This window comes from Haemorhous mexicanus, chromosome 2 (assembly GCF_027477595.1).
Source record: "Haemorhous mexicanus isolate bHaeMex1 chromosome 2, bHaeMex1.pri, whole genome shotgun sequence".
NCBI lineage: Eukaryota > Metazoa > Chordata > Aves > Passeriformes > Fringillidae > Haemorhous > Haemorhous mexicanus.
In genome coordinates this window covers 105,163,488-105,190,039 of record NC_082342.1, presented here as the reverse complement: position 1 = coordinate 105,190,039, position 26,552 = coordinate 105,163,488, and the positions used below count along the sequence as shown (strand labels likewise).

Sequence of the window (26,552 nt, the reverse complement as noted above, 5' to 3'; positions counted from 1 at the left end):
GGCTGCAAATGCCACCTATTTATTTATTTATCACTAAAAAATCACTGTAATGCATTGTCAGGAAATAATACCAAGTGTCCTCCAGCAGGCTGGACTTATATCAAGTCCAAGTGACCATGGCATTATATGTATGCTTGTTTTCTATTTATTGACATTTCCTAATTTAACCAAGAGGAAAACATAGAACCGGGTTGAGTCCACTGAGCCAGAAGACACACGTAATCTCTTCTGCAAACAACAAATCTCAGTCTCATCTCACCAAGCTCCAGAGAGATACTCGTTCTTTACAGAGGTATCACTCACAGAAGATCCTCTTCTCTTGAAAGTAGATCTGTCACTCAGTCAATAATGCTACTTGGTGGTTCCTGTTGGTCATATCTGACTTTGGGGAAAAGGACCTTATAGCTGAGGGCCTGAGTTAGGCAGGACTCAAATCTTAGACTGCCTTTGTGGCTTTGTGGAATAATGACTGAGTTGCCTGCAGCTGTCAGAAAGATGGGAAAAATATAGTGCAGGGATTAAACTGTTGTCTCTTTAGAGCACCTAGTGGCATTAGAGCAAAGTGATATTCAGTAATCATATTTATGAACTGATGTGCACCTCTGATATTAGGCCTTTGTCATTTTGAAGAGTTTTGAAGATTAAATTACTCCTTCAATTTCCTGTGGGGTTTTTTGGACCTAATCAGAGTGTCATCATCTGATGGAACTTTCATCTTCTTGTTTGATCAAAAGAAACAGGAAAGCATTGGGAAAAGTAAATGGTGTATGGAATTATTATAAAGGAAATTAATTTTTCCTTGTCCAACCTGCTAGGGAAAAGAACCATCCAAGATGAGCACATCTGTGTTTCAGTGCTGGATGTATGTTTGACTGTTGCAATATTCTGGACAGACTCCATCTGTAATCTGGTAGAGATTAATGTCCTGATTTGTGTCCCTATATACAGCTTTCCATGTCCAAAACTGGCTGAAAGCCCCAGAGCATTTCCTGAGTAACTGAGTGGATCTTGTAATTTCCTTTGAGCTTGCAGTGGTATTATTGTGTTTTCCATAATGATGGCTGTGCCACTGCCATCGACAGAGAGCCACAGGTGACAGCCTGAGACTCAGCCCTGATGTGTGTATGAGGAATGATCATTCTCTGCAGAACTGCATTCCTATTGTACATCTGGAAGTGTGTGCTGGATCATTTCAGCTTCCATAAGGCTTGTTAATACATAACAAAGAGAAGGTATGTGTTTTCACTCAGTGAACTTCCCTCTGCTCTCCTGCAGCATCGGTCTGACCTACACAAACCACTGTCCATGGCAAAGACAGTGGATGCCAGGCACCAGCAGAGGTGAAAGTGTTTCTCCTGCTTCCTGTGGTTATCAAAGCACAGAGGAAGTGCCCTCTGGCTCCCATGAAGGGACCTTTTGTTCCCAACTTTCTCTGTAATGGCATCACTCTTTAGGCACCAGCTCCTCTGTGGGAGATGAGAGGTATAATGCTGAGCTGGGGAAAGAAATGGAGCCATCAAAGGCGCAGGATGTGAGTGAGCAAAAGTCATGCCTTGTACAAAATAACACCTCAGGTCAGCTGGGCAGAAAGCAAGGGAGGAAGGCTGGCAGAGGCCAGAGAGGTGAGGGACATGAGCTGAGAGGTAGGCAGAAAGAAGGCTGGGGGGATGGTGACACCTCTGATGATCAAACTGAAGAGGTGAAAGGACAAAGTAAAAATGTGCTGAGAGCTTATAGAAGTAGCTCTGTGTCTAAATATAGCCTGTTCCTGGCTATGAAAAGTCAGTATTAGCCTTCTTAACCTGATTATATCATATGGCTTTGGAAAATGTAGTCAATTTGTTCTGCCCAGATGTGGCAATATTATAGCTTCATTTACTGAACCTGTTTTAGAAGTACCCATCAGAAAAGTGTTATGTCCCTTCTTTTTAAATTTCACTTTCAAAATATCTTCTCTGAACTCAAGCAGATAGTAGAAATGAATTACAAAGGCTTAGCAGAATCCAGAATGTTCAGCAGCAGATTTGCATGGCTGATGATCTCTCCAGATAGACAAAGCATCTCCTGATAGAACCCAGGCATAACAGACCACAATATTCAAAACAAGATATGCTGCTACTTGTTCACCATGCTATTGCTTTCAAATCTATTAAAAAAAATGTCAAAAGCTTCTTTGTTCAGAGCTTCTCTCTAAGGCTTTATTATTATTTCTACTCAAAGCTCTATTTTACAGCTCTTGTAATTTTTATCTTCTGTCTCTTGACAATCTATGTGTCTCTTAAAGCCCTGGCTGTTTATATTAACAGCATAAATAAAAGCTCCAGCTCTCTTTTTTCTTTACATTTCTTTTTGATTAACAGAGAGAATCTGGAAAATACACCCAAATCTAAATACCCAGAAAAAGAAGACAAATTTTAGGAAGTGCAGGAAATACAGATTTTAAAATCCCATGACTTGAAACATGGCCTGGTTAAATTTGTTGGAGGCTTTGTAGCGATGTATGAATACACAGTCAGACCCTACTGTTAGTCCTGCTTAGGAGATAAAAACATCATAACTTAAGACACTTTGGTCTCTTCCCTTGTTATTGTTACCTCCTTCCCACCTAAAAATGTCAATAATTATGTTGGGCAGTTAAACTAAGGTCAAAGATACTACTATTGCTGTAGCATTTGTCCAGGAGGAGGAGACAGATGAGGAAATAAACAGAGAAGAAAATCTTCAAATTTACTTCTGTTCTTAACTCTGTCAGCTCTTGACCTTCTTGATCAAGCAACTGCTATGCTGGAGGGCTCAGGTGGAATTGAGAGTGAGCAGTGCTTTTTGGCATCCTGGTGTTCTGTTTGTCTCAGGCCAGATTTCACAGAGCCATTCTCAGATGGACAGCACTGCCCAGCAGGTGCTGCTGGGACACCACACTCTTGGGTTTCTGGCAGATAAAAAGTCTGGATAAAGGCAAGAGCACGTAAAGACCTCAGATGCACCTCCCAGTTCATTAACTTGGAGGCTGCCTCTGTAAAGTTGGGCTGAACAGACCTTCCTAAGAAGGGATCTGTACTCCTGAGCCAAGCCCAGAAGAGCAGAGCTTGGGACTTGCCTGAGAGAAATGCAGTTCCCCACCACTTCTCCCCCTGCAGAGCAGGCAGAGCTGTTCACAGGCCAGGCACAATGTTCACCCTGCACTGATTCCACTGAGGAGGGGGGTGGAGAGGAGGTTTTGGGATCTCTAGGAATGAGGACTTCCTACACACTTGAGAGCTAATTTTGATGGTATTCCCTGATCCCTCTGGAAATAAGCCTTTGACTTAACACACATTTTGGCTGTAGCCAGTATTGCCATTCTCATCCAGCTGGGCACACAGTGGCTCATGTTCAACTGGCTTCAATTTTGTTGATTTTTTTTTTCATTGACTCTTTTAGTCTATGAATCAGTGATTAAGAAATACTGCTTTCAATTACCCAGTGGTCACAAGCTCAAGGCTTGGAGCCATCCCTACACAGACAGTCTCCCTGTGCTCCACACGTCCCTGTTAGCAACACCAGGAACTCATTTAGGAACAAATTGAGAGTCGACACAGCACATTATCATGCATGCATTATTATCTGACATAACTGAAGAGTTCAATAAGCAAAAGTTCTCTTTTTAGTTCTTCTCTTGGGTAAGCCATCCGTGACTGGTAATGGGGTATTTTCTTGCCCTTGCAGCTGACTGGGGGTTGTATGGCCTTATTTGCTGTTGTAACAAGTGATTTTTGAAGCTACGTGAATCTCTTCAAACTACTATTACAAATCAATTGACAACTCTGTACATTATTAAGTATTCCATAATGATGAAACCCATGGAAATAGTAAATAAGCCAGTATCATTAATTTCAATTTTAAAAATTGATGCAGGCAGTCTCACAATCATAAATCAAGTTCCCAACTGCTCACATCTGCATTTTTGGATTAACTTTTAATTTTGGGTTCATCCTTTTTTACATTTGACTGTAAATGGTTAAGACCAATCAATCCACCAGTGTCTTACAATTTCAAATAATCAAAATTTAGAAGGCTGAAGCCCAAATATCCATTAACTACTGTTCCCTCTACCAAACATGGTCTTTCACTGTTCAGCATGTACACAGACATGAGAGAATTCCCTTCTGAAAATGTGGCACCTATGGGGGTACTATTGTACAAATGTTCCTTTCTAGGCCTATACAGAAAAAATTCTAAAATAACTGTGACTAAATTGTACAAAAAACATGACAAAAAAGCATGTTAAAATAAATTATGCAAATGAAATCACATTGTTTAGAAAAAATATATTAATATAAGGATTTAGCTTCTAAAACCTTATTGTTTTACACTTACCCATACACTCTCTTTTGCTCAATTTCTATTGCTCCTACCTGTCCAGCTTATGGGACATCATGACTAGCAGGGTCTTACAACCAAAGTCTAGAATTTAACTAGAGATATTAAGGATAAAGAGAAAAATAATTCCATCTGGTTTATTTCATAGGTAGAAATGTCACTAACTTTTTGACCAAACACGGCAGATATAATTTAGTGTTTTATTTCCTCTTGTTATACTAAAAGCTACATTTTATAGCAGCTATGGTGTAAAAAAAAGCTTAGCAAACATGAAAAGATATAAATTTAAATAATATAAATGTGTACTGTCTTAGCCAAAGTGTATTAACAGTTGCAGAAAAAAAGTATAGCATCAAATATTTCTGGATATTCCCATCATCTGTGTACAAAACACTTTATAGTCCACATGCAAACTCTTTCTTTCCCCTTCAGTTTTTCCACATTCATCCTCCAGCTTCTGGCTTGTGTTACACTAGGCCAGATCAAACATTCATCAGGTCCAGAAGCCTGTGATCCAGTAATAAATACTGAAGAAAAATATCTGCTCCAGGCAGCTGTACAGTATCAGAGAATCCTGATCCAAAGCTGGTGCAGTTATACCTGATACCCCTTGAGGGGTAAATTGCTACTCTGAATTCACTGTTACCTATTTAAGCACATAACTAGAATCTATAATATCCTTCAGTAAGTATTCCTACAGCTTAACTACTACTAACAATATGAACAATCAGCTTTTTTGGCCTGTTTTCAGCCTTTGTTCCTCCAATTCCTACCTGATAATTACCAACAGTTGATTTGCTTTTTATCCCGTGTTTAGTACTGGCCTGTCTCTGTGTGTGTCTGCATTAGGTTGGGGTTTCATTTCCCTGGTGTACATTGCTTTTCAGCCATCTACACAGCATTTCCAATGCCACTTTACTGCTTTTGTGTGTTGGCCCAAAGAGCTGTTGGCAATGTTCACTGCCCCTGGAGAGTACACACCCATTGATCTATGTGCTTCCTTAGGCAGTGACACCGTGGAGCGCCTTATCCATCCAATCCATCAGTCATTGTCAAGCCTCTCCTCTGAAACCTGCTCAGCTCTCAACATCTTTCTTCAATTCTACACCAGAACTAGACACAATATTCTCTTGGTGATCACAGCAGTGTCAAAACATGTCGAGTGCTTTCACTCAGAATGTGCCTGCTTCCATGTCCAAGGAGGACATTAGCTGCTTTGGCCACAACATCACAGTAGGAATTTATGTTCAGCTCTCAGGATCTTAAAGTCCTTTTTAGAAACACTGTTCTCCCAGTCCCCCATCCTGAAACTATAGCATACACTTTCCCTCACTTTACTGAATAATGCTCTCCTGACATAAATACACTAATGTGACACCAAATGTGTCCTTTGGTGTCACAACATTGTGGGAGGGAGAAGAAAAAAGAAAGGTTGGAATGACATCTAAGATCAACTACACAGTTAAATGTTAAGTATCTGTCATGGGCTTGCTCTTGAGGCAAGGTAATTTTTGCAGGGTCAAGAATTAATGCACTATTCAGTGTCTTGTTACTCACAGTGGCAGCCTACTGCTTGTGGTGGGGCAGGCTGTCACTGACACTCCAGCAAGGAATCTGTGACCACCTCCACATCTGCTTGTCCCACTGCCCATAGAATTGGGATTGATGGAGGCTCCAGGAGAAGCTTGAGTCAGGCATCTGAAACTGATAAAAGGCAGCAAATTTGAAATTATGTCTTTCTCATGACATTAAGATTTTGAACAAATATGCTTTGTGCAGCTGCATCTTCTGATACAAGGCAGAGCCTTGGATTTCCTGAATGTGGCACATATGAATGGTAATCAGGAAATCAGGGGGCAGATCCTGCTCTTGGCATTGAGGCCAAAAAAGAGGAGTGAATTAGACAGAGAGAATTAAAATAAGATTTTTATGTGCTCATTTCTGCTTTAAAATAAATGACAATCACACAGATATATTCCAGATAAAATCAAGGCAAGTATCTGATAGGTTTGTGAACATGAAAGACACAAGACTTGATTTAAATTCCATTACAGTAAATTAAAATATTTCAGGGAAGTTGCAGCTTCACTAATAGGGACTAGTCCTTTCTTTGCTGTAAATATCTTAGAATAACAGAATTGTTTAGGTTGGAAAAGACCTTTAAAACCCTTGTGTCCAACCATAAAGTATCAGTATCAGCAGCACTCAGCAATGTCAGGTTAGGACAGGAACACAAAGGGTAACCTTAGGATAAGTGGTATTTTTCACAAGAAACATAAATGAAACAAATTCCATGGCTAACCTAAAAAAAAAGTCTTGCAGGACACATTGTTTCCTTGATATTCACTATCTTAACAAACAGGATTTTCTCTATCCTAATTGACCCCCCTCAACTTCCTTCTTCCTAAGGGAGACAACCACAGCAAACTGTGAACTAATGTTAACACAATATAAAGTGTTACAGTTGCAATATTTTGTACAATTTTGTGCTTAAAGATGTATAAGCCATAGCTTCAGCTTTGTCAAATTTAAAGAGAAAGGTAGTAAGAAATCTCCTTGATGCCCTACCTGCATCTAATATGTGGATCCAATTCCTTTCTAAGTCAGCTGCAAGACTCAGCCCTACACCTGAGAAACATCTGCTGTAGCTGCAGGAGGGCAGGGCAGAAGGGGGAATAGGAGGAAAACAAGGAGGAATTAAGGGGGAAACACCTTAAGTGCAAGCCAGAAGCCTACCTGTGGCATTCCTAATTTTGGCAAGGTAATGGAGTTCATTCTCAGTGAGCTTCCCTGTATTTATGTAATGGGATGTAACTCACAGCAGGAGTTCAAATGAATGAAAAGAAGAAAAAAAAATTAAAATAAGTTGCCTGGAACATATATTCCCAATGAGAGATTTTTTGAGTGAAAAGCCACCTTTTTGTGATACGCAGTCATTCCTTAGGAAACAAGGATAGTTTAACCATCTGCTTTGTGCAGCTGAGTATGAGATTCTGCACTAACTACACCTCACACAGGTAAATTCTGAAGGCAGTTATTTACATCAGTTGAGAGCAAAGCCTCAACAAAGAAAACATCCCTATCCAAGGCAGTGAGTAAACCTATGCCAATGTTAATTACTTGCTTAAGTCCTCCTTGGGAGGACACAAGCAGATGCTCAATGGTAAGCACAACTGTAGGGGTTCTTTGGAATATAAACATTCTTAAGCCTGGGAATAAGTGTTTTCCTGATATGAAACTAGGATTTGATACCTTATAATTCAACTGAAAACAAAGTATACCTGTTGTCCTAACACATAATATCTAATCAAGTTTCAAAGAAGAAAATGAAAGTGGCCCTGGAAAAATCTTAAAATAGCTTCTTTTAAAAATATATTTCATATGCCTTTGTCATATTCATAATCAAAAGTACTTGATTTTGTCAGAAAAAAAGAACCTTTTCTTGTAACGGATTGGTGATATTTTATTTCTGTTGTGACTTCTTTAAAAGTTCTTCCAGAATTGTTTTCTTCTCCATTATATTCCCCTAAAATAACATCACAATTGCTTTTATTGTCATTATTAACTAACACTATTTATTAGTACTATTCTCTTACCACTCTTAGCATAAAACCCAACAACTATAGAAACTGTAATAATGAACATATAATAATTTTCTTCTATATGTTTCATATGTGGGCAAAGGAGGAATAGCCACCCCACTTCAGGAAATTTCTTAGGCATTACAGGGCAGATACTTGCCCTGACTGGCTGCAGCAGTAAATGGTATGAAGTTAGAAGTTAGTTCATCATAGCTTAGAGAAGCTGCCATTGCAATGAAAATATCAGGTTTGACAGAAAATGTAAAAAACCTTGTCATTCCCACTGAAGTTCATGGGGCTCACCGGGGTACAGGAGGCCAGGAAAAAGGATGGGGGAGATGGAACTTCAGCCATTTTTATTTTAAAGCACTACTTGCAGGTCCTTTTCCTGGGGTTGTCACACTGTGATCTTTACAAAACTTCTTAACCTACTGGTGCTTGGATTAATCAGATCAATTGCTTGAACTGCCTGGGCTGACAACATTGAGCATGTGAGACCAGGTGCCAAATCCACATCAGCTCTAACACTGAGAGCACTGAGACAGAAAAGCTGAAGCCGCATGGAATCACTATAATCTACACTTAGTGGGGCTTGGAAAATAAGTCAAGTACTTCCACTGCTACTTGTGGAAATACTAGCAAAACAATGTCTGGGCTTGACAAAGCTGTGCCAAGAAATGAGTAGAGACCAAAGGATTTATCCTAATATGTAATTTCATTTAAATATTAGAACTTTTGTTCTTTAAACTGTACCTTGAAAAACTTATTTATTAATAAATAGTATTAAAATGCAGGGAGATATGTTAAATAGATCAAATACAAGTTATGAAACAGTAAAATCCTACAAGATTCATTAAATAAATTTATATAATAAAATTATAATTACAGTTAAATATAATAGTTAAAATTGTGTTTTCTTGATAAAAGGCACATGTTCTTCATTCTAAGGTAATTAGCTGAAAAAAATATTCTGTTCCATTTAGGTACCTGGTGTCTGTGGATATGCCCTTGCACAGTAAGTGACACATTGGATCACCTGAGATCTAAAAGCAAGCCTTGTGCCTCTTTGTCTGTGAGCCTGTGGCAAGCACATGACCTAGTTCTAAGGGTGCAATAGAAGGTTAAAAGTACAGGTTAAAAGAAACACCTAAAAGACTTAAAAAAACCTATACTTTCCTTGTTTTTCTGAAACAGAATACAGAGTATTCAGCCTTTGAAGGAGCAGCTGCTTACATTGCAGCATGTATAAACCACTTCATTACTGCAGTGCTCTGGCTGAAGTTTAAAAAAAATGTTACCCAGATTTGGACTTCTAATTACAATTCAAGAAAGAAAACAATTTCAGTCTCAAAAAAAAATCTTGACAGAGAAACTAAACTATTTCCTGTCCAGATCCACTGCACAATAGTCTTCTTTTTTCACTTCTGGAAAAGAAACCACAACAGCAGAAATTATGCCAGATGAAATGTTCAGCTTTTCTTTCTCTCTCTCTCTTCTTTTTTTTTTTTCCTTAACAAGGTGACACGTCCAGGAATAAAATATGTCTGTGTTGCATTGCCTTTTTTCCTGCTCAGGCTGCCCTCCCTCTGTGAGCAGAGCCTCCTGTGCTGAGTCAGGTCGTGCTTGCATGGTTGTGCTGAAGGGGATGGATGATTCTTCAGGGCAGAAAGTGCAAAGAGTGGCTTGGGCTGTGTACAAATTTCTGCAAGGTTTGATAATCTCCCTTTTTTTCTGGATGTAGCTCAGTTCCTTCAACTGTGAAATCTGATTTCTCTCTGGAAGAAAATAAAAAGCCATGTGGAATCAGCTGTGAACGTTTCTATTTCTATGATTTGAAGAAATAGGAAAGATCTAAGGAGCCCTGATTATTTTTCCAAACTTGAAATTGTACTTGTACTGAGGAGAGTTGCATTTTCTTTGCCAGCTGTAACACAAGGACAAGCATAAAAGGTTTGTTCCCCCAACAGATCTCAAAAGCTGGACTTGGAAACTTTTCCTGTCCTTTAGAAAGATGGTTGTTCTAAGGCAATTTCATGGAGTCACAGAATCATAGAATAGCCTGAGTTGGAAGGAACACACAAGAGTCACTGAGCCAGCTCCTGGAGACTGGCAGAAGGGCCTAGGACATCCTGGAGGTTAGAGATACTTTCCTTAGCATTCTCCAGCTGCTGCTTCTGGTTCCTCCTCTGGCCCAGTGCCTTGGATATGGTGGCCACTGTATCCACAAGCACTTTCTGGTGGCAGGGTACCCTGGCTCCTTCCCTCCTGGTAACCTCCTGCTTCAGGAGAGTGGGCAGCTGGGAAACCAAGATGGAAAGGGACAGCAGTTGTAACAGGGGAAGGCTGGAGAAGAATCTGACTAATCCAGGGTGGCTGGAGAAAGAGCCCTGTCAGCAGCTCAGAAATGGTGAGCTCCGGGTGAAGCTCCTGACTCCTAAACACATGGAAACATGTCCTCCAGCCAGATGAAGGGAACAAACTGGCTGGGAGGTGCCTGTCCTTGTGGCTTGGCTCTACATCCCCAACAGCCCCAGCAGCAGGGTGGGCTGGGGAGGGGTGTATGGATGTCAGGGAACCAGGGCAGGATGGTGGGCTGGGACAGGGCAGGGACAGTGGCAGAGCTGGTGGAACAGAGCAGGGACAGTGACAGAGCCGGTGGGGTGGGACAGGGCAGGGACAGTGACAGAGCTGGTGGGGCAGGCTGGGCAGCAGGGAGCAGAGCAGGATGTGGGTATGGGACAGAGGAACAGGCAGTGGTGGGAGCACAGGCTACAGAGGCAGGGCTGGGCAGGGCCTGGGGCAGCTGTGGAGAGGTAACAGGGCAGGGACAATGGGCAGGGCCCCAGGTGGGCTCCAGGCAGGCAGGAGAGGTGCCAGGCAAAGGCAGGTGCTGGGCGTGTGTCAGTCAGGGTAAGCTGTTGGAAAACCAGAGTGCTCCCATTCTGCTGCTTGGATATCTCTGAGGAAAGACTCCATCATCTCCCACCCCTGCCCACAGGAGCAGACCTGCTGGTGTAAGGACACAGCATTCCCTGTGCTAAGGAAGGCCAAAGACCCCCTTTGTTTCATAGAAATACCTCTTATTTTTATCATACCTTTAATTATTAATGCCTTTTTAAGGTGTTCTTTCACACAGGTTGAGAGAGAGCTTTTTCCTTCATTTCAGGTGAATTATTTCATCTAACTTAGCTGTTTATTCAGAGCTCTGAAACAACACAACATTTGGAATATTACAAATTTTCTTTTTAATTCTATATAAAGTAGATGTAGAGGGCAAGAGCTACCAATTCTATGACTTCCACACTTCCAAGTTGTGGATAGACCTGCAAAACCAATCATCTCACATTATTTACAAATTCTATTCAGCTTCCTGATGAGACATAACATTTTTAAGTTTGAATGTTTTGATAAACTGACCTTTTCAACCTACCACACTTGAAGTATATTTTAGTTAATTAAACCAGTTGCAAAACACTTTCTTGATGTTTAAAATTCATTATTAAGGTGATTCTAACACAAACAGTGCATGAAAAGCAATCTGAAATGAGGAAGGTGATTTATTTTAGTATGATAAAAATGTAAACATAAAAAACGCATCTTGGTATTCATTTTAGCAAGTCATTCATTTTAGCATGTCCATATTTAGGCTTAGGGATGGAACAGGTTCCTGATCCTGGTGTAATGGAAACCAGTGAAAGAGACAATTCAAGTACACACAGAAAATAGTCCTAATAATCTTAATGTTTTCTGCCTTCTAATTTTAGAACATAATTTTACATGGTGTTTTAAATTATACTGTTTTTCAGTAAAAAGGGGATAAGGTATTTTTCCTCACATGACGAGACATGCAAAATATTTGCAATATTATACTTACTGCTTTGCATGTTAAGTGGCAGTCTAATTTCACTTTTTTCATGCAGCAAACTCATATGTCCCCAAATCTCTCTTGTTCCATCAGTCTTTTGTTCTGTGCAATTAAAAAATTGCTGAGGGACAGAACTTATTATACAGAGTATAAAACCAGAAGTACTTCGTGGGGACCTGCCACAATAATTATTTATGAAGGGGCATTAGTGGGATCTAGCCTCAAATCCCTTAAAATATGATCACTGAAGTGTGTTTAAACAGGCATTTAATTTACTCTGGTTTAGGATTAGCCATTTGTTTACAGTGTGCCTGATGAGTTCCATGTGATGAGATATTGCTCCATAGGGTGACCAACTGCAATCCTCCTTGTCTGTGTCATGCTGCAGCTGCCCAGAGCCGGACCTGTGCTCTGGGTAGGAGGCTGGATTCAGTGACCCCTGAAAGTCTCTTTCAAACTGGACTGTTCTGTGGCTGCCTTTGATGGTTGTAACACTGTGCAAACAGTACACCTTGCAGGAATAGGTGAGAACCTATTTTCTTGTTTGAAGGTCTCATCAGTCCTGCACTTGGTGGCAAAGGCTGCAGCTGAGGGCCAGGCTTGCCTTACAGACTTTTAGGAAGCAGGAATACTCTGGTACTCTCATGTGAGCACTAGTCTACTGTTTTGTGACCCAAACTCCCTCTGAAAGAAGGATGGACTCAACATATCTGTTATCCTGTTAACCTGCCTTTAAGTCACTGAGGTTTTGCAGAATTTCTTAAGCAGTCACCTACACAAGTAAAGCTAACTATGTAAATGATATACATTTGTATATATCAGGTGTGAAATAATATCTTCATATTATTGCCAAGCAATCAAAGTAACAGATGTCAAGTGACCATAAGAGTGAAAGCAAAGATCGTTGTAAGACTTTTTTTCAGAACACCTAATTTTTTTACACAAACTAGAAAGCTGGTTTTAGCATTATTGAGAACAGATGAGTTTTACACACTTGCCTGATTTCAGTAGCAGGAGATAAAGCAAACCACAAAATGCCTTGGAATTGCTCTATCAAGGTTTTAAGTAAGGCATTTCTGACAGATCTGTGCATGTGTGCAGCCACCAGCTCTGGCTCTGTGCTGAAGAGCAGGGCTGGAACAGAACACCACCAACAGTAGTATCAAGTTGATTGTGGACTGCCTGTACAAAATAGAGATAAATATAGAAAAAAAAGATCAGTGGGCCCTGCTTGGGTATATTTCAGAGTGCTGAGAACTTGCTAATATCATTGCAAAGATATGTTATCCTTTTTGAAAAGTCACAGAAACCAGAGGGTTGTCGAGAAGAGAAGAGAAAAGAGAAGAGAAGAGAAGAGAAGAGAAGAGAAGAGAAGAGAAGAGAAGAGAAGAGAAGAGAAGAGAAGAGAAGAGAAGAGAAGAGAAGAAGATTTGGGGGGAACTATTTTCATTCTTCAAATATTAAATTAATTAAATATTAAATATTGAATACTAAGAGGTATTTCTGGAGAACACTTCACAAAGATGCACAAGGTCAGGGCAAGAGGCAGCAGACAAGTTGCCTTGGGAATTTTTTCCTCTATATAAGGAAAAAATACTTCACTGTGGGTAGAATTATTATTGAAATTGTCCAGAGTCGGGTTGTGACTAGCCGAGACATAAGCAGGGCCATCCTTTCCGGCAGAGCTTGGGACTCGGAGGTGGCTGCCAGCCAGCCTGTGCTGCTCGGGAGAGCCAGAAGGTGGCACGGCTCAACAGCAGTAGCAGCTGCAGGGGCTCCAGGGGCTGCTGCACGCTGGAGTAAACGCTGAAAAACCCACGTTGATAAAGAGAAAAGGGGCTCGACAAGAACCAATTCTACTTCAGAGGGGGTAAGTAAGCATAGTTTAAGAGAAAAGTTTAGTTTTTTGACGATTTTGTTTCAAAGGTGTGTTCTGTGCCTGCATGTCCAAGCCAGGTAACACTGCTCTGTTCTGGTAGCCCTTCCTGGCACAGGGTTACCCTGCAGCTTAATGGTGGCCTTCCTTGGCTCTCCTTCCCTGACAGGAAGGCCATCTGACAGGTTAAGGAGCACCTGAGCAGCACCTCTAGGTGCTTCATGGGCAGGCAGTTTCAGTCCCATGTTGCACACGTGTCGAGTGATGCGAGCAGGGCATTACAGGCTGATCCTCAGAAAGGTGCATCACCAACGGGACTGGAACTTGGAACTCTGAGGAGAGAAGGCATTGGAGACCTTGCTGCTTACCTGATTAGCCCATATCTCATTCCTGATGTGTGTCTGAGGGTCCCTGGGAAGCACAGAGGCAGAGAGGGGCTGCACTCTGGGTAAGGTTATCTTCAAGTGAACAGAAACGGTTGCTAGAGATGAAAAGGCTCCACCTAATTTTGTTGTTGTTCTGCTGTTGGTGTTTTGTACTCTGGTAGAAGTCATGAATATATCAAAACCAATGTAAAAACTATATGTAAAGACTAAAAACCAATGTAAAAACTATTTCTGTTGATGCAAAAGAGTTCTGGTTGAGCAATATTTGCCTTGGTAAACAGAGATGGATGTCAAAAGTGAGTGAATGATCCCAAAGTACCATGTTCAGATACATCCAATACAAGTGAATACTGGAGCTGAGAGGTTTTCCCAAGCTCTTTTCAGTTTGTATGGATACATTCCCTTAATCTGAGGAGGAACTCACGGAAATGTAATGTAAACTTTTTTTATGAGCTGATGACTACTCACACCTGAGGGCTTAGGGATTACTGTCAGTTTAAAAAAATGTAGCTGTGTGCTTGAAGTAAAAGATGATTTATCTTTTTAATGATGGATTTATAGTATTGAAATGCCATTGCTCCTAATTACAAGACAAAGAGGCAGGTCGAAACCAAGCAGTTTGAAGATGTTTAATATGATGACATAGAACATATTTGTATGAATGTTTGAGGAGAACAATGTGACCTGATGGAAGTGGTATTTGATAGATTAATGGGGTAGTGGGGTTAATTTGATGAAACTTGTCTAAAGTTAATTCAGAAACAAATTTTAAATGACTTAATGTTAGCCCTGGAAGCTCACCCTTCTAACAAAGTGGTCAGAGTACTTGCTTTGAGGAGTGGGAGGAAAAGGAGCCACTTTCCTTAAGTTATTTCTTTGCCAGGTTTGGGAGAGAATTGGAAACGTCCTGTGGAGCTTGTTTTGCTGTAGGCTGCAGGGAATTCAGGGTGGTTTCTTCTGGTCTTTGAAACTGCTTCTGTGAAATATGTACTGGATTAAGAAATGAAACCAAAACCTCCCCAAAGAATTTGTTAATCACCATCACAATGTCAGTCTCTATCTCTGTGGCCTGTAGTTGTCTGGGTACTGGAACTGGTGGGAAAGGATAAATGTAATGGTTCTCCTCCTTTGCTCAGAGCAGGAGACAAAGCTTTAGTTCCAACTTATTCTCACAGTGAAGCAGAGAAAGAGAGTGAGCTGCACTCTTCTGCAAAGCTGCCAAGACTGCTGTGCAGGACATTAGAGAGATTTCGGGTTTGTTTCTGCATCCTAATGAGTTTAGCCTCGTGTATTACAGAAAATACCAACAATTACAAGCTTAAGAGTATTGTGTTTAGAGTTTTTAATATTGTCTTTTGCCAAAATCACTGTTTTAAAAGTTTTGTATTAACAGAAATGATTTTTTTTTTTATTTAGCCATAAACCCAGAGATCTTACATCTTGGAAATAACATAACTGCATAATTATGGTGCTTCTTGGCAAGGGTAATTAGCCCATGAATAATGAGGTTCTGATGTAGTTACACTGCTGCCTGTTCTGGAGCTCATTTGTTGTGTGACAGTTTGAAGATCTTTGTGCCATACTCCACTGCTCAGTGTAAGGGTGCACTCAGTCATCTTCATGTCTTCCTTATGACTTTTTCACACTTTCACTCTGAATAAAGATGACTGCTCCCTCTCCTCCTAATGTTTAGCACTTACTGAGTTTAGTAGACAAGGTGGAGCTTTAAAATTCAGTCAATGGAATGAATTGGTGGAAATGTAAGCAGCAGAGGCTGTCTGGTGGCCAGAAATCAAGGCAAAATGGAGAAGAACAGAACATTTCATTCTATCTTCATCAGAAGACAGCCTGTAGAGACTCTTGGGTCACTTATCACTTAACTGTGTGCTGAAGTAGGGAGCTCTTTGTCCTGGGGGTGCTGGAATTTCAGAAGGTTTGTTTGTCATCAGCCTGATAATGTCAGAGCTCTGACACCAGGACCCAACCATAGCAAAGGTCGTGCAGAGTAACAAATGGTTATTTTCAGTCTAAATTCCCTTTGAAGTGAAACAAATGCCATCAAATAAGGCTCAGAGTGAGGACAGAATAAGGCTCAGAGGCTCAGAAAAGGGGAAGGAGGAGAAGTAGGAGGCATCCTCAGAGGTGGTTCAGGGCACAGGAAACAAACACACCCTCTGTGGATATATACACTCTTCCTGTGGTGTATGTACCCTCATGTAAGGATGGCAGTAAATGTGCACAGCAGCACCCCTCCCTAGAGGGAGAAAAAATTTTAGTCTGTCCTTTAACCTATCTGTGTTTTCCTCATCTTTAAACTGTGTGAAATGACAAAGTAAATGATAGGGCTTGCTCCCTGTTTGCTGAATTGAATCTTTGGATGTGCACTTAGTGCAGGCAGGACACACCAGTGTAACTGTGTCAATGAGGGAATGCTGACATCTAAGTAAAAAGAGCTCAGAGGTGGGCTCAGGTTGCTCAGGGCTAGGTGAGGTAATATATAACCACAGAATAGGCCAACAGAACTCTTATTCCTGAAACCACAGCAAGGAACTCCATTATTGCTCAGTTATTGCTCTGCAAAATAGGCAGGATCTGTCCCTGGAGTGATACTGCTGGTTTTGCTTCATTCCTTTATGAAACACCAGTTGAAGAGGTTAAAAACTTAGATTTCAATTTATGGTATTCATGTTTTTCCAGACTTTCTGTGCATGTTAGCAATCAAATTTTATCGTCCTTATTGACTCTCTCTGGACTACATCAATGTCCTTTCTCAAAAAGGCAGCCAAATATTTCAAAGAGGATTATAAATGTTTTAAAAGAACCAGATTTAATTCTCCCTTCTTGTTTATTTGCAGTCATTTGTTGGTGTTGATGGTTTCATGAGTCTTCCTCATACCCAGGCCCTCCCAGTGTATTTGTGTAATATAAGAGGTTCAGCTTTCATGATGTGTGCAGCAAATTTAGGAAGCAATTTTGCAGTAATACTGAAATTCTAAATGAGGTTCAGCAGGTACAAACCCATATGAAGCTGAGAGAAGAAAATGTGCTGAATCTCACACAAATGAGAACTATGCAGTGCAGCACAGTTGTTGTTGGTGAGGTTTGAAAGAAAGTGCAACACCCCACTAGCTGCCTTATTTGAACTTGAATTGTGTTTGAGGGTTGAGCCTAGGTTGCACAATGTCTTTGTCAAAACAAAATGTTTGCATTTGTAAATTTATTCTTTGGAAGAATTCCTGCCGTATTCTGCATTGCATATGTTCCAACCAAAATGCTGAAATACATGGAATTAGTACTTAAAATGAAAGCAACTTTTATGACCAATTCTGAGTCAAGTATGAGCCTCATGATTCAGGGCACTGAAACTGTGAAAGATACATTGAGCAAGGGGCCAGTCACTAATGTATCAGGCCATGCATTCTTTGTATCCAAGACAACCTCAGTTTTTCAGGTATGACTGCTTTATGTGAAGGGCTGCAGTAAGGCTAAATGTTAAATCCCAAGATTCAGAGATAATAGCAAGAAAAAAATATCTAGAAAGGGTTTCTTGATTTTATTTTAAGCTATAGTGGAATTGTTTGATCTCTTATCATATGAATATCTTATCAATGGTTGGTCAAATTGGAGTTCTTATATAACAAAGATACTTTCTGATACCTCTGCAACTGAAATGTACAGATTTCATTTAAAAGGACTGTTTTCACTCAGGAGATGAAAACCAGATTCTGTGGAGAGAGCACCTTTGCTGTTGGCTGATCTCAGCACTTCTGGAGCATGTGTCCTGAAAACACAGAGGGCATTGGTGGAGAGAGCCTTGGCTGTAGCTGCTAAGGACTCTGATAATATTTCTTATACTCTGAAAGGTTTCCTATTCTTCAGGAAATGGTGGTTTCAAAGGAGGAGTTTCTTAGCATATCAGGCTTGCAATTTAAACCAGGGAACCTTGAGAAAGGTGCCAAATGAAAGGCCAAGAGCTGGATTTCCACTGTTTTGACATGCCTATCCCACTTCCAAAGATCCAAATCGGTTTAAATTTGTCTTTGTAAAAGTGCTGGTTCTAGAGGTAACATCTGTCTGAGACCCAAACAGCATGTAAAGAAAATTTACCTGTGTTCAAAATCCAGACCAAGGCACTGAATTTCAGCTGTCTGGGAATGCTGAGCTGGTTCTCAGACTCCCATCTCCTGTAGAAATGTTGTGCCCAAACCTTGTGCAGGATTACACAGCAGAGAAGTAGCTCTGTGTTGGAAGAACTTCAGCCAGCTGTGCAGAGGCTGACACAGCCCCAGAGCAGATGCTGTGCAGCTCTGGCCAGAGCCTTGGGTGCTGGAGCAGCTTGCTGCTGGTCACAGACAGTGGCCACACTGCTTGGAAGAGGCTGCTTACCTTTTCCCGCTTAGCCTCCAATTAACAAGTTATGGCTTCTGGTGAACTACAGGAAACTGAAAACATGGGAAAACAAAAACAAATCTGGCCAAAACAACTGGTGAACATTCGGTACATAAACAACATTTCTAATAGCAGGCCTTTTCCTAAATGACTCTCATTTCTGAAAAAGGAAGCTGAGGTAAAGGACAAAATGATCTATGCAGGGTCACTCAGATTGCTTTCTCCTTGGCAGAGGCTGCTGGTTAGTGGCTCACCTTCTGCTGTGCTGTTTTGACTCACTGGAACAGCAGAAGTGTCATCAGTTATTGCCAGGCTGTGTCTGTGCATTGCGTAAGGTCCACTGGCTCATGGAGAACTGAGGGCAACACAAAAGCTGGCACAAACAAGACAGCAGGGAGTGTGCAGCTGGCAAGAGCAAGCTCTTGTGGTAGCTCACCACATGTCATGACACTGCTTCTGACACAGTGCTGGTGGCAGGGCATGGCAGAGAACAGCAGGTGTTCTCACTCTTCATTCATTGTTCGTTCCCTCTGGGAGTAGATAAAGCCAATGGCCTCCCTTTTAATTCCATAATCTTTTCTTTCTTGTGGGCATGCGTGTGTATAGAGAGAAAACCACCTCTATTTTGAGTTGCTTTCACATTATATTGACAGGAGCAAATGGATTATCTTTGGGTGAAACCATGGACAAACTGGGGGAAAGCAACCCAGTGTCTTACCTAGTCGAATTTACACAGGAGTATTGCTGGTGTAGAACTTTGTGCTATTGTGTCAGTCCACAAAGATGTGAAATCAGCCCATTAACAAATGATTGATTTCAGGCAGCATTTTCGCTTCTAGATGTGTCAAGTCATCAGGGTTCACATTATCAAACTTGTCTTTCATAGCACAAATTCTTTTGGTTTGTTTTTTAATGTATGAGTACTTTTTTTCATACCAGAGCAGAAGGGCTATCAGAAAACAGAATTGTGAAATTCCCATTACTATGGCAAATGCAGCTGATGCTGAGAGGGAGCAGATGTGCTGGGCCAAGGCCTGGGAAGTAGTTCTGGAGAGCCAGGAGCCTGGCTGAAGCCAGCTGAGCTCTCAGGAGGGTGCTCTGCAGTGTGTTTTCTTTGGAGACAAGAAGCTTTTGCCCTTTCTCAGCTCTTGGCTGCTCTCTCATGTTCCTGCAACCCTCGCAGTTGTACTAACATAACTGTGGTGTTTGCCATCAGCTCATTGCTGTGTGCTAAAAAGAAGCTTCATGTCCTTGATAAGGGCTGGGAATTTTGGTGCAGTGTTAGACATAAGAATGTGAGAAGGGAGGAGATGGCTTCCTCTCTCCTGCTCAAACCCATCCCGCGGTGGCGAGGCCTTCCTGCTGCTACCCGTCAGAGGAGACTCTCTAATCCTGCTGGCTCCTGCTCTGTGCCTCCACGTCCCAGCCACGCTTTCTAAAAGCAAATACAGTCAGAGCAGTATTAGTGTGAGGCACATTGATTGGATTCTTCTACAGGAAAATAAATCTCACGGAATTAGTCTCGCTTCATTTGTGCCCAGAGCCTTGTGTTGTTTCAGAGCTGCAGTATGTGTTTGTAGGAGGATGGTCATGGGAGCAGTGACCTTTAGCTGGAAATATTGCAGTGTGCCTTCATCCCTTGCCTCAGGACAACAGCTTTTTTTTTTTTTTTTTTTTTTTTTTTTTTTTTTTTTTTTTCATTCCTCTGAGGAGGATCTGGTTTCCAATTATGTTAAAAGACTTAAGGTTTCTTTTTTTTCCCCTTGATACTGCCCCAAACAAATATTTTCCATTGGCAAAACCCCTTAATTTTTTCGTTACTATTGAAGTGGTTTTTATTCCTCCTTCTCCACCTTTTTTAATATGGCAGCATCTCCGAGGCAGAAAATGAAGGTCTGGTTAGATCTATAAATCTTGCTGTGGGCAGAGCATTCTGAGTTGCTGGGACACTGTTATCTGATGTCTGCATCTGATTTGGCTATTATGTAACAGAATTTGTGTAAAACTTTATTCAACTATTAAATGAATAGCAGTCTCCTTTGGAGGTTCAGCTCATTCATTGCAGTAAATGCTATGGTTAAAACCAAGCACTGTTTCAGGGTGAAGAAGTGCCTCTATCTGATGATCTTCATATGGCACTTGCTTTAAGCTTGCCAGAGGCTTTGCTGACAAGAGTAAGTGGTGACTAATGAATCTGCAAATTGTATTAGTTGTGCATTGCATTTTAAAAGGCCTAAGCACAGCCAGGAGTAACTCTTCTGCAGAGCTAATGCTTGTGGAGGAGCAATGGGTGCTTGTAATCACCCTGAGAAAATTTTGAATGCTTCTGCAAAAGAGAGGTAAAATTTGCCTCTTACTGTTAGATATTTTTTCTGCTGTCTCATCTCAGTAGTATCTCATTTCAGCAGGAGATCCAGGGTCAGCTGCTCAGAGGCATGAGAGTTGCCTTTTTCTGGGCTTCTGTAGCATTCAGACTTGGATGAGCAGCCTCTCTGCCAGAGGCAGCTCTCTGAAACTCACCCTGAGGAGGTGACCCAAGGGTATCTGCATTGCCCTTAGTTCCGACACATTTGTGCACATCTCTAGACTAATAGTTAGCTTTAGTTAAAAATCAAGCTAGATCTCTTAAAGAAAAATCTGTGTAAAGGTGCTGCAATAAATTCTAAAGCAGCTTTAATTGAACGTTTTCATATACCAGATTGAAAGGGTGGAACAAAATCTGTACAGAAATACTTGTCACAGACCAATCCATGGAACTTTTCATTGTGTGCATCCATTCAAGTGCCTGATACAGCATCAGTTTTGTAGTGATGTAACACTGCTGACTTTTTCCACTGCAAAGTTTCATGCATGAGTAAAAGAATAGCTTTCCTTCTACCTTGGGAGAAAGAATAAAATGCTTGTTTTCATTGACAGCTGATGATTAAATCATTCAAACATCAAAGGAAGCACATATTAACTATATCTCAGTAAATTTAAAGGCTAATAAATTTTTATGCAAAGTGGACAAGACATGGCATCCAAAATTCAGCTAGAAAAAAGTGGAAAATCATTGGAGAAGTGCTGCTTTTAGACTACTAGGGTGGCATTGAGTAAAGATGCAATATAATAGATTACAATTCAGAATGAAGAGCATTGTTTTAACTGGGAGATGGTTAACACAGATTTTTTTGTGTTGAAACACTGCTTTTTGGTCTTACTACATAATCCAAGTTTAAGTAGTGGTGTGTGCTGAAAACAGGAGACGGATTAGATAGAAATTACCACATTCTATGTAAAAGAATACATATCCTGAAAAAATTACATTTCACTTGATGCATTTTGTAGTGCAAACCCCATAAACCACAAAAATCTAACTTTAGAGAGTTAAAAATGTTAGCACCACTCCTGCAATTGAGTTATACTTTAAAGTAACTTTTTATTTGTCCAGGATAAATGTTAGAAGTAATTGAAGTTGAAGCTCTTTGATAGGAAAGAAAGAGGGTTTTACTATAACATTATACATGAGCTGAGTAAGAATATAAATGTATATGCATTTCTGGGAAGGATTAACTGTCCTTAAAATTTGACTTTCAGCAACCTTTTTATGCAAATGCTGAAATTAAGTCATAGCTGTACAAAATACTGCTGCATTGTAGCACATAAACAAATGCATGCCTGTAAAAGAATACAGATGTTTTTGTGTGGGTTGTGATCACTTTGCAGACATCTTGCAGAAACTGCTTTTTAATATTTTGAAAAAACTTTTCTTCATCTTCATGAATAAAAAAAAATATTCTGGAGGAAATTCACTCATGCCATAAGTGAGCAGTGAGCATATAATTTTTCTTCTCTGTGACATATATCTGAATTTAGTCCAGTGATACTGAGATATGTCCCTAGTTTACATGTAATTTCCTTATTTCTTCATTCAAAATAACTGCGTATTTCCATCACTCTCAGTGATGTCATAATGGAGGCAGGATGGCTGTCATTTATTTTACTCACTTAAAGTCACTTGCAACTTATTTTCAAAAAAAAAAAAAAAAGAAACAAAACAATCAAATAAAGAAAACAAAAAAGGAAAACCTCATTCTGGAGATGTGCTATGGAGATGTGGGATGTAGTGTGAGAGGGATGGTGTAATGCAAGTGTGTGGTCAGACTGAGGAGATGGAGGAGGGGCCATGAGAAGAAGCATGAAATAGAACAGATGAGATTAGAGGAGACAGGAGAGGTTGCCTAAAACACCCACCTGCCTGGTGTGGGGAATTTAGGTGTGATAACTGGAGCTTTCCTCATATGGAGAGTAGGGATTGTTGTTTGCTGCTTCCTTTTTGTACTGACAATTGAACTGCTCCCTTTCCCACTGACGCTAGGAACTTCCTGCAGAAATAATCAGACCCAGCATGCAATGTCTAAAAATGCATAATTATTTATTAGGGCAGCACGGTTTCTGGAGGCCTGAAATGTGATTTGTAGATGTTTTGGATGGGCTGTACTGAGGCTTTCACCTGGAGTGGACAGAGTGGACAGAGGCTTTTTGATGACCATTGTGTCTCTTTCTGGATAGGAGATCATGTTTGGATTAACTGGCTCTTCACTCTGGGTGCTTCTAGGTGCTCATATATGCTCCTTTATATTTGACTTCTGACCTCCTCTCCCATTTAATTATACTCAGGGACCTTCTCAGTTCTTGGCTTTATTGTCCCAGATCTGTAACTCATTGGACCTAAGTTTTGCTCAAATTAAAACTTCTTTTTTTTGAAGCTGAGCCAGAGAGAAGATAGCACAGCACCAGCACCATTTTTTAGCTTTGGATATTGAGGCTCATCTGAGGTGAGCAAAAGCAGGTGGAGAAATGTGTGAGCCTATACCCAGCTGGCAGCTGAAACCAACTGGGGCCCAGAGATGCTGGGCCAGTGGGAGATATTTCTTGCCTCAGCAGTTACGATCCAGCTAACCAGTAAGTTTAGCAGCTGGTTCACTCAGATTTAATTTGCAGTTTTTTGAAAACCTCAAAATGAGTATTATGTGCTCATAGGAACAGCCAGATCTGCACACTCCTCTGCAGATGTCTTGGCAGTGCTCTCTTCAATATGCTACTGCAGGAAAAATTGACCATGGCTTGTGCTGTGGTACTTCTCCTTCTGCTTTTCTCATTGAGGACAGTCTTAGGAAAATGTGCAGGTTTTGCACTAATATTTCAAGAAAAACTTTAAAGCTGTGGTTTTTAAGGTCCTTGCTAACTTCTTCTCCTCTTTCTTCTGTCCTAGAAAAAAACCAAAAACAGAACAAAAGAATGAAGGTGTAAAGATGTAAGAATAAGAAAGCAGAAAAGGTAGGAAGGCTTAATAAAAAGAAAAGAAATGAGGAAATGGGAAGAATAAAGAAAGCAAATCCCAAAAGTGTAACTCTTCACATTACATGTAGAAAACCATACAAATTGACTTCAGCTGTTTGTTGCAAAGGACTAGACTATTTCTCTTAAACCCTGCCTTTTCTATTAGAAAATGTATTTTTATTCTTGGCGTAAAGTATTTGAGCTTGTAATAATTCTGAATGTATGTAGCACTCTTTGAGGTAATCTCTATCCCTTGTTCTTCAATATTACATTACCATTAGAGATTTTATGGCTTATGAAAATTTTGGTGGACACGTAACTAAACTGAAGCTAAGCTTTTTACAGGCAAGGGAATCTTGACAGAAAGGAGCACTTGATATTTAAGAGGCTCCATCTGCCTTGTGTGAATTGATGAAGAAATTGCAGCCTAAAAATATTACAGGTCTTTGTTGTCATAGCTCCCTGGTGTGTTGAAACCAGCTGTTGAAGACAGCCAAAGGATTGTATTCTGCCCTCACAAATGCAGGACCTTTACATTCCAGATGAATTCTCAACATGCCTTGCTTTACTGAAAATCTTTATTGTTTTGAATGAAAATCTTTACTTAAATGCCCACCAGCAGTGCATTGTCATGATTTCTTGATCTGCTAAACCTCATTAACATTTCAGTGGTATTTTTTCATGCACCATTCCAACACAGAAAAATCAACAGATAATAGATATGAAGTGATTGCATACCTGATTTACCTTGAAATCAGGTGAAAGCCTTGCCTATATTTTTCACATCAAATGCAATTCTAGTATTTAGTTTTCTCCACCTGCTTCCTTTATCATGCTCTCTACAGTTGAAGGAGCATAGAATGTTTATGATGCCTTTAACACTGTGAGTTTTCTACCTGTGTCACCACACCATACTTTGTCTTTTAGTATTTTGTTGTGAGTCTCTCTTACATTGCAAAATATTTTATGGCATTTCTCCACTTCTGTCTTCTAAAATTCAGTGACTGACTGCTGACCCCAGAGCTGGAGGCAGTGCTCCAGGTGAGACCTCACAAGAGTGATGTAGAGGGGGAGAATCCCTCTCTTGAGCTGCTGGCCATGCTGCCTTTGCTGCAGCCCGGATGTGTTTGGTCTCCAGGCTGCAAGCACCCATTGCTGTGTCATGTTCACACAATTTTGCCCTGGGGTTGGTCCTTTCTGGGTGTAGGATTAACACTTTCTCTTGTTGAACTTCATGAAGTTCCTGTTGGCCCTTTTCTGCCACCTGTCAAAGCCCTTCTGGAGGGTGACACAACCACCTGGTGTCAAACACTTTATCTTTACTTTTTTTTCTTTCCTTGAGAAGTATAAAGGCTGTTTACAGAAAATGTAAATACTTGTATTATCAACCAGATTAGAAAAACTTCAGTGTATTTAAGATGTATGCAGTAAATATGTTTCAGAAATATTAATTCCCTTACACTGAGCCTTAGGAGAAGTTTTCTTTCTTAATGCACACTTGTAACTCATTGTAAGGAAAGTTATGGGTATCAGAAAGACAGCAACCTTATATGCTTCCTGTTAGAAGTAAAAAAAAAACCCCACACATTTTTTTCCAAATGTCTGGTCAAATAGGAACTTGTCTTGGAAAAATTTTAGTGGTGTACTAGGGTAGTATGAAATGGAAAAATTTAAATAATAGCAAAGAGAAAAATCCTTTTAAGTTAACCTGCTTATGTAATTTCCTATCCTAATAGCTTTCTTGCAGCAAAGTGTGCCTTTTGTCAAAAGAAAGGAAGTACGATAGAAAATGCTTTTTTTTCATGTTTGACTTGCTGTTTCTGAGCAATTAAAACAAAGAATTCAATCTCTCCCATCTTTTTGGTAAGAGGTTTTGAATGTGAATGAGTCAAGATGCTTATTTGCACTCCTAAGTTTGGGATTAGAATTCAATGTGTTGTTAGGGATTGATTGCACAGATCGAGACAGAAAGATCCCTTTCTTTACTACAAGGTTGATGCATGAAGGAATGCCTTTGTGATCTACACAAATGTGTCTTGCCAAAGAAAAATGAGTTTTTGTCTTTGCTGTGAACCAGAAGGATATTTTTATCAGAAAAAGTTGGGAAGGAAAAACAAGTGCTTCAGGACAGCTTGCCAGTGCCCATGCTGCTGCTCCACCCTCCTCCTCCCATCTGCAGCCCTGCCCTTGGCCCTGCACCCATCCCCTCCTGCCACCCCAGGAGCTCTGCTGGGGTCAGGGCCGGCTCTGTCTGACCCACACGTCTGCAGGGCCAGCCCTGGGGGAGTTCAGCCCAGCTGCCCCTCCAGGAATGGCTTTAGGGGAGACAGCCTGCAGAATTAGAAAGGGGATCTGTGCAAAATAAACAACATGTGTAAGGAAATGTGCAAATCACATTACACCTTCTCATAAATCCCTTTGCTTTCCTCCTTCCCACTGCATGAAGGTGAAGCTGGCTGTGACAACTTTGAGGGCTCTAAATAAGTGCCTGTGTCTTACTGTTCTGCCTCTAGTTCAGTGAGGATGGATAAGAGGTATTCTTCAGATAAATGGAATCTCCAGGCTGTAATTTTGTCCACTCTGAAAACTTGTTGGTTCTGTGTGTTTCCTGTAAAGCTGGTATGGTTCTACAGAAATTAGCTGAGTATCCGGAGTTCACTGAGTAATGGATAGAAAAAGGAGATTCTCTCTCTATTTTACACGTTCTTCAAACTGTCCAGGTTTGAAGAACATGTAAAATAGAGAGAGAATCTTCTTTTTTGACAGTTTTGAGA

The 26,552-nt window shown here is 40.5% G+C and overlaps 1 long non-coding RNA gene across 1 annotated transcript in view; it reads left to right on the top strand.

Annotated features, from left to right (window-relative positions):
- The first annotated feature begins 13,538 nt into the window (after window positions 1-13,538).
- LOC132323952 (uncharacterized) overlaps window positions 13,539-26,552 on the top strand; it is a 45,634-nt gene continuing 32,620 nt past the window's right edge. The window contains exon 1 of the long non-coding RNA XR_009485477.1: window positions 13,539-13,675. This is a non-coding gene — a long non-coding RNA (uncharacterized LOC132323952). The remainder of the gene's footprint in view (window positions 13,676-26,552) is intronic.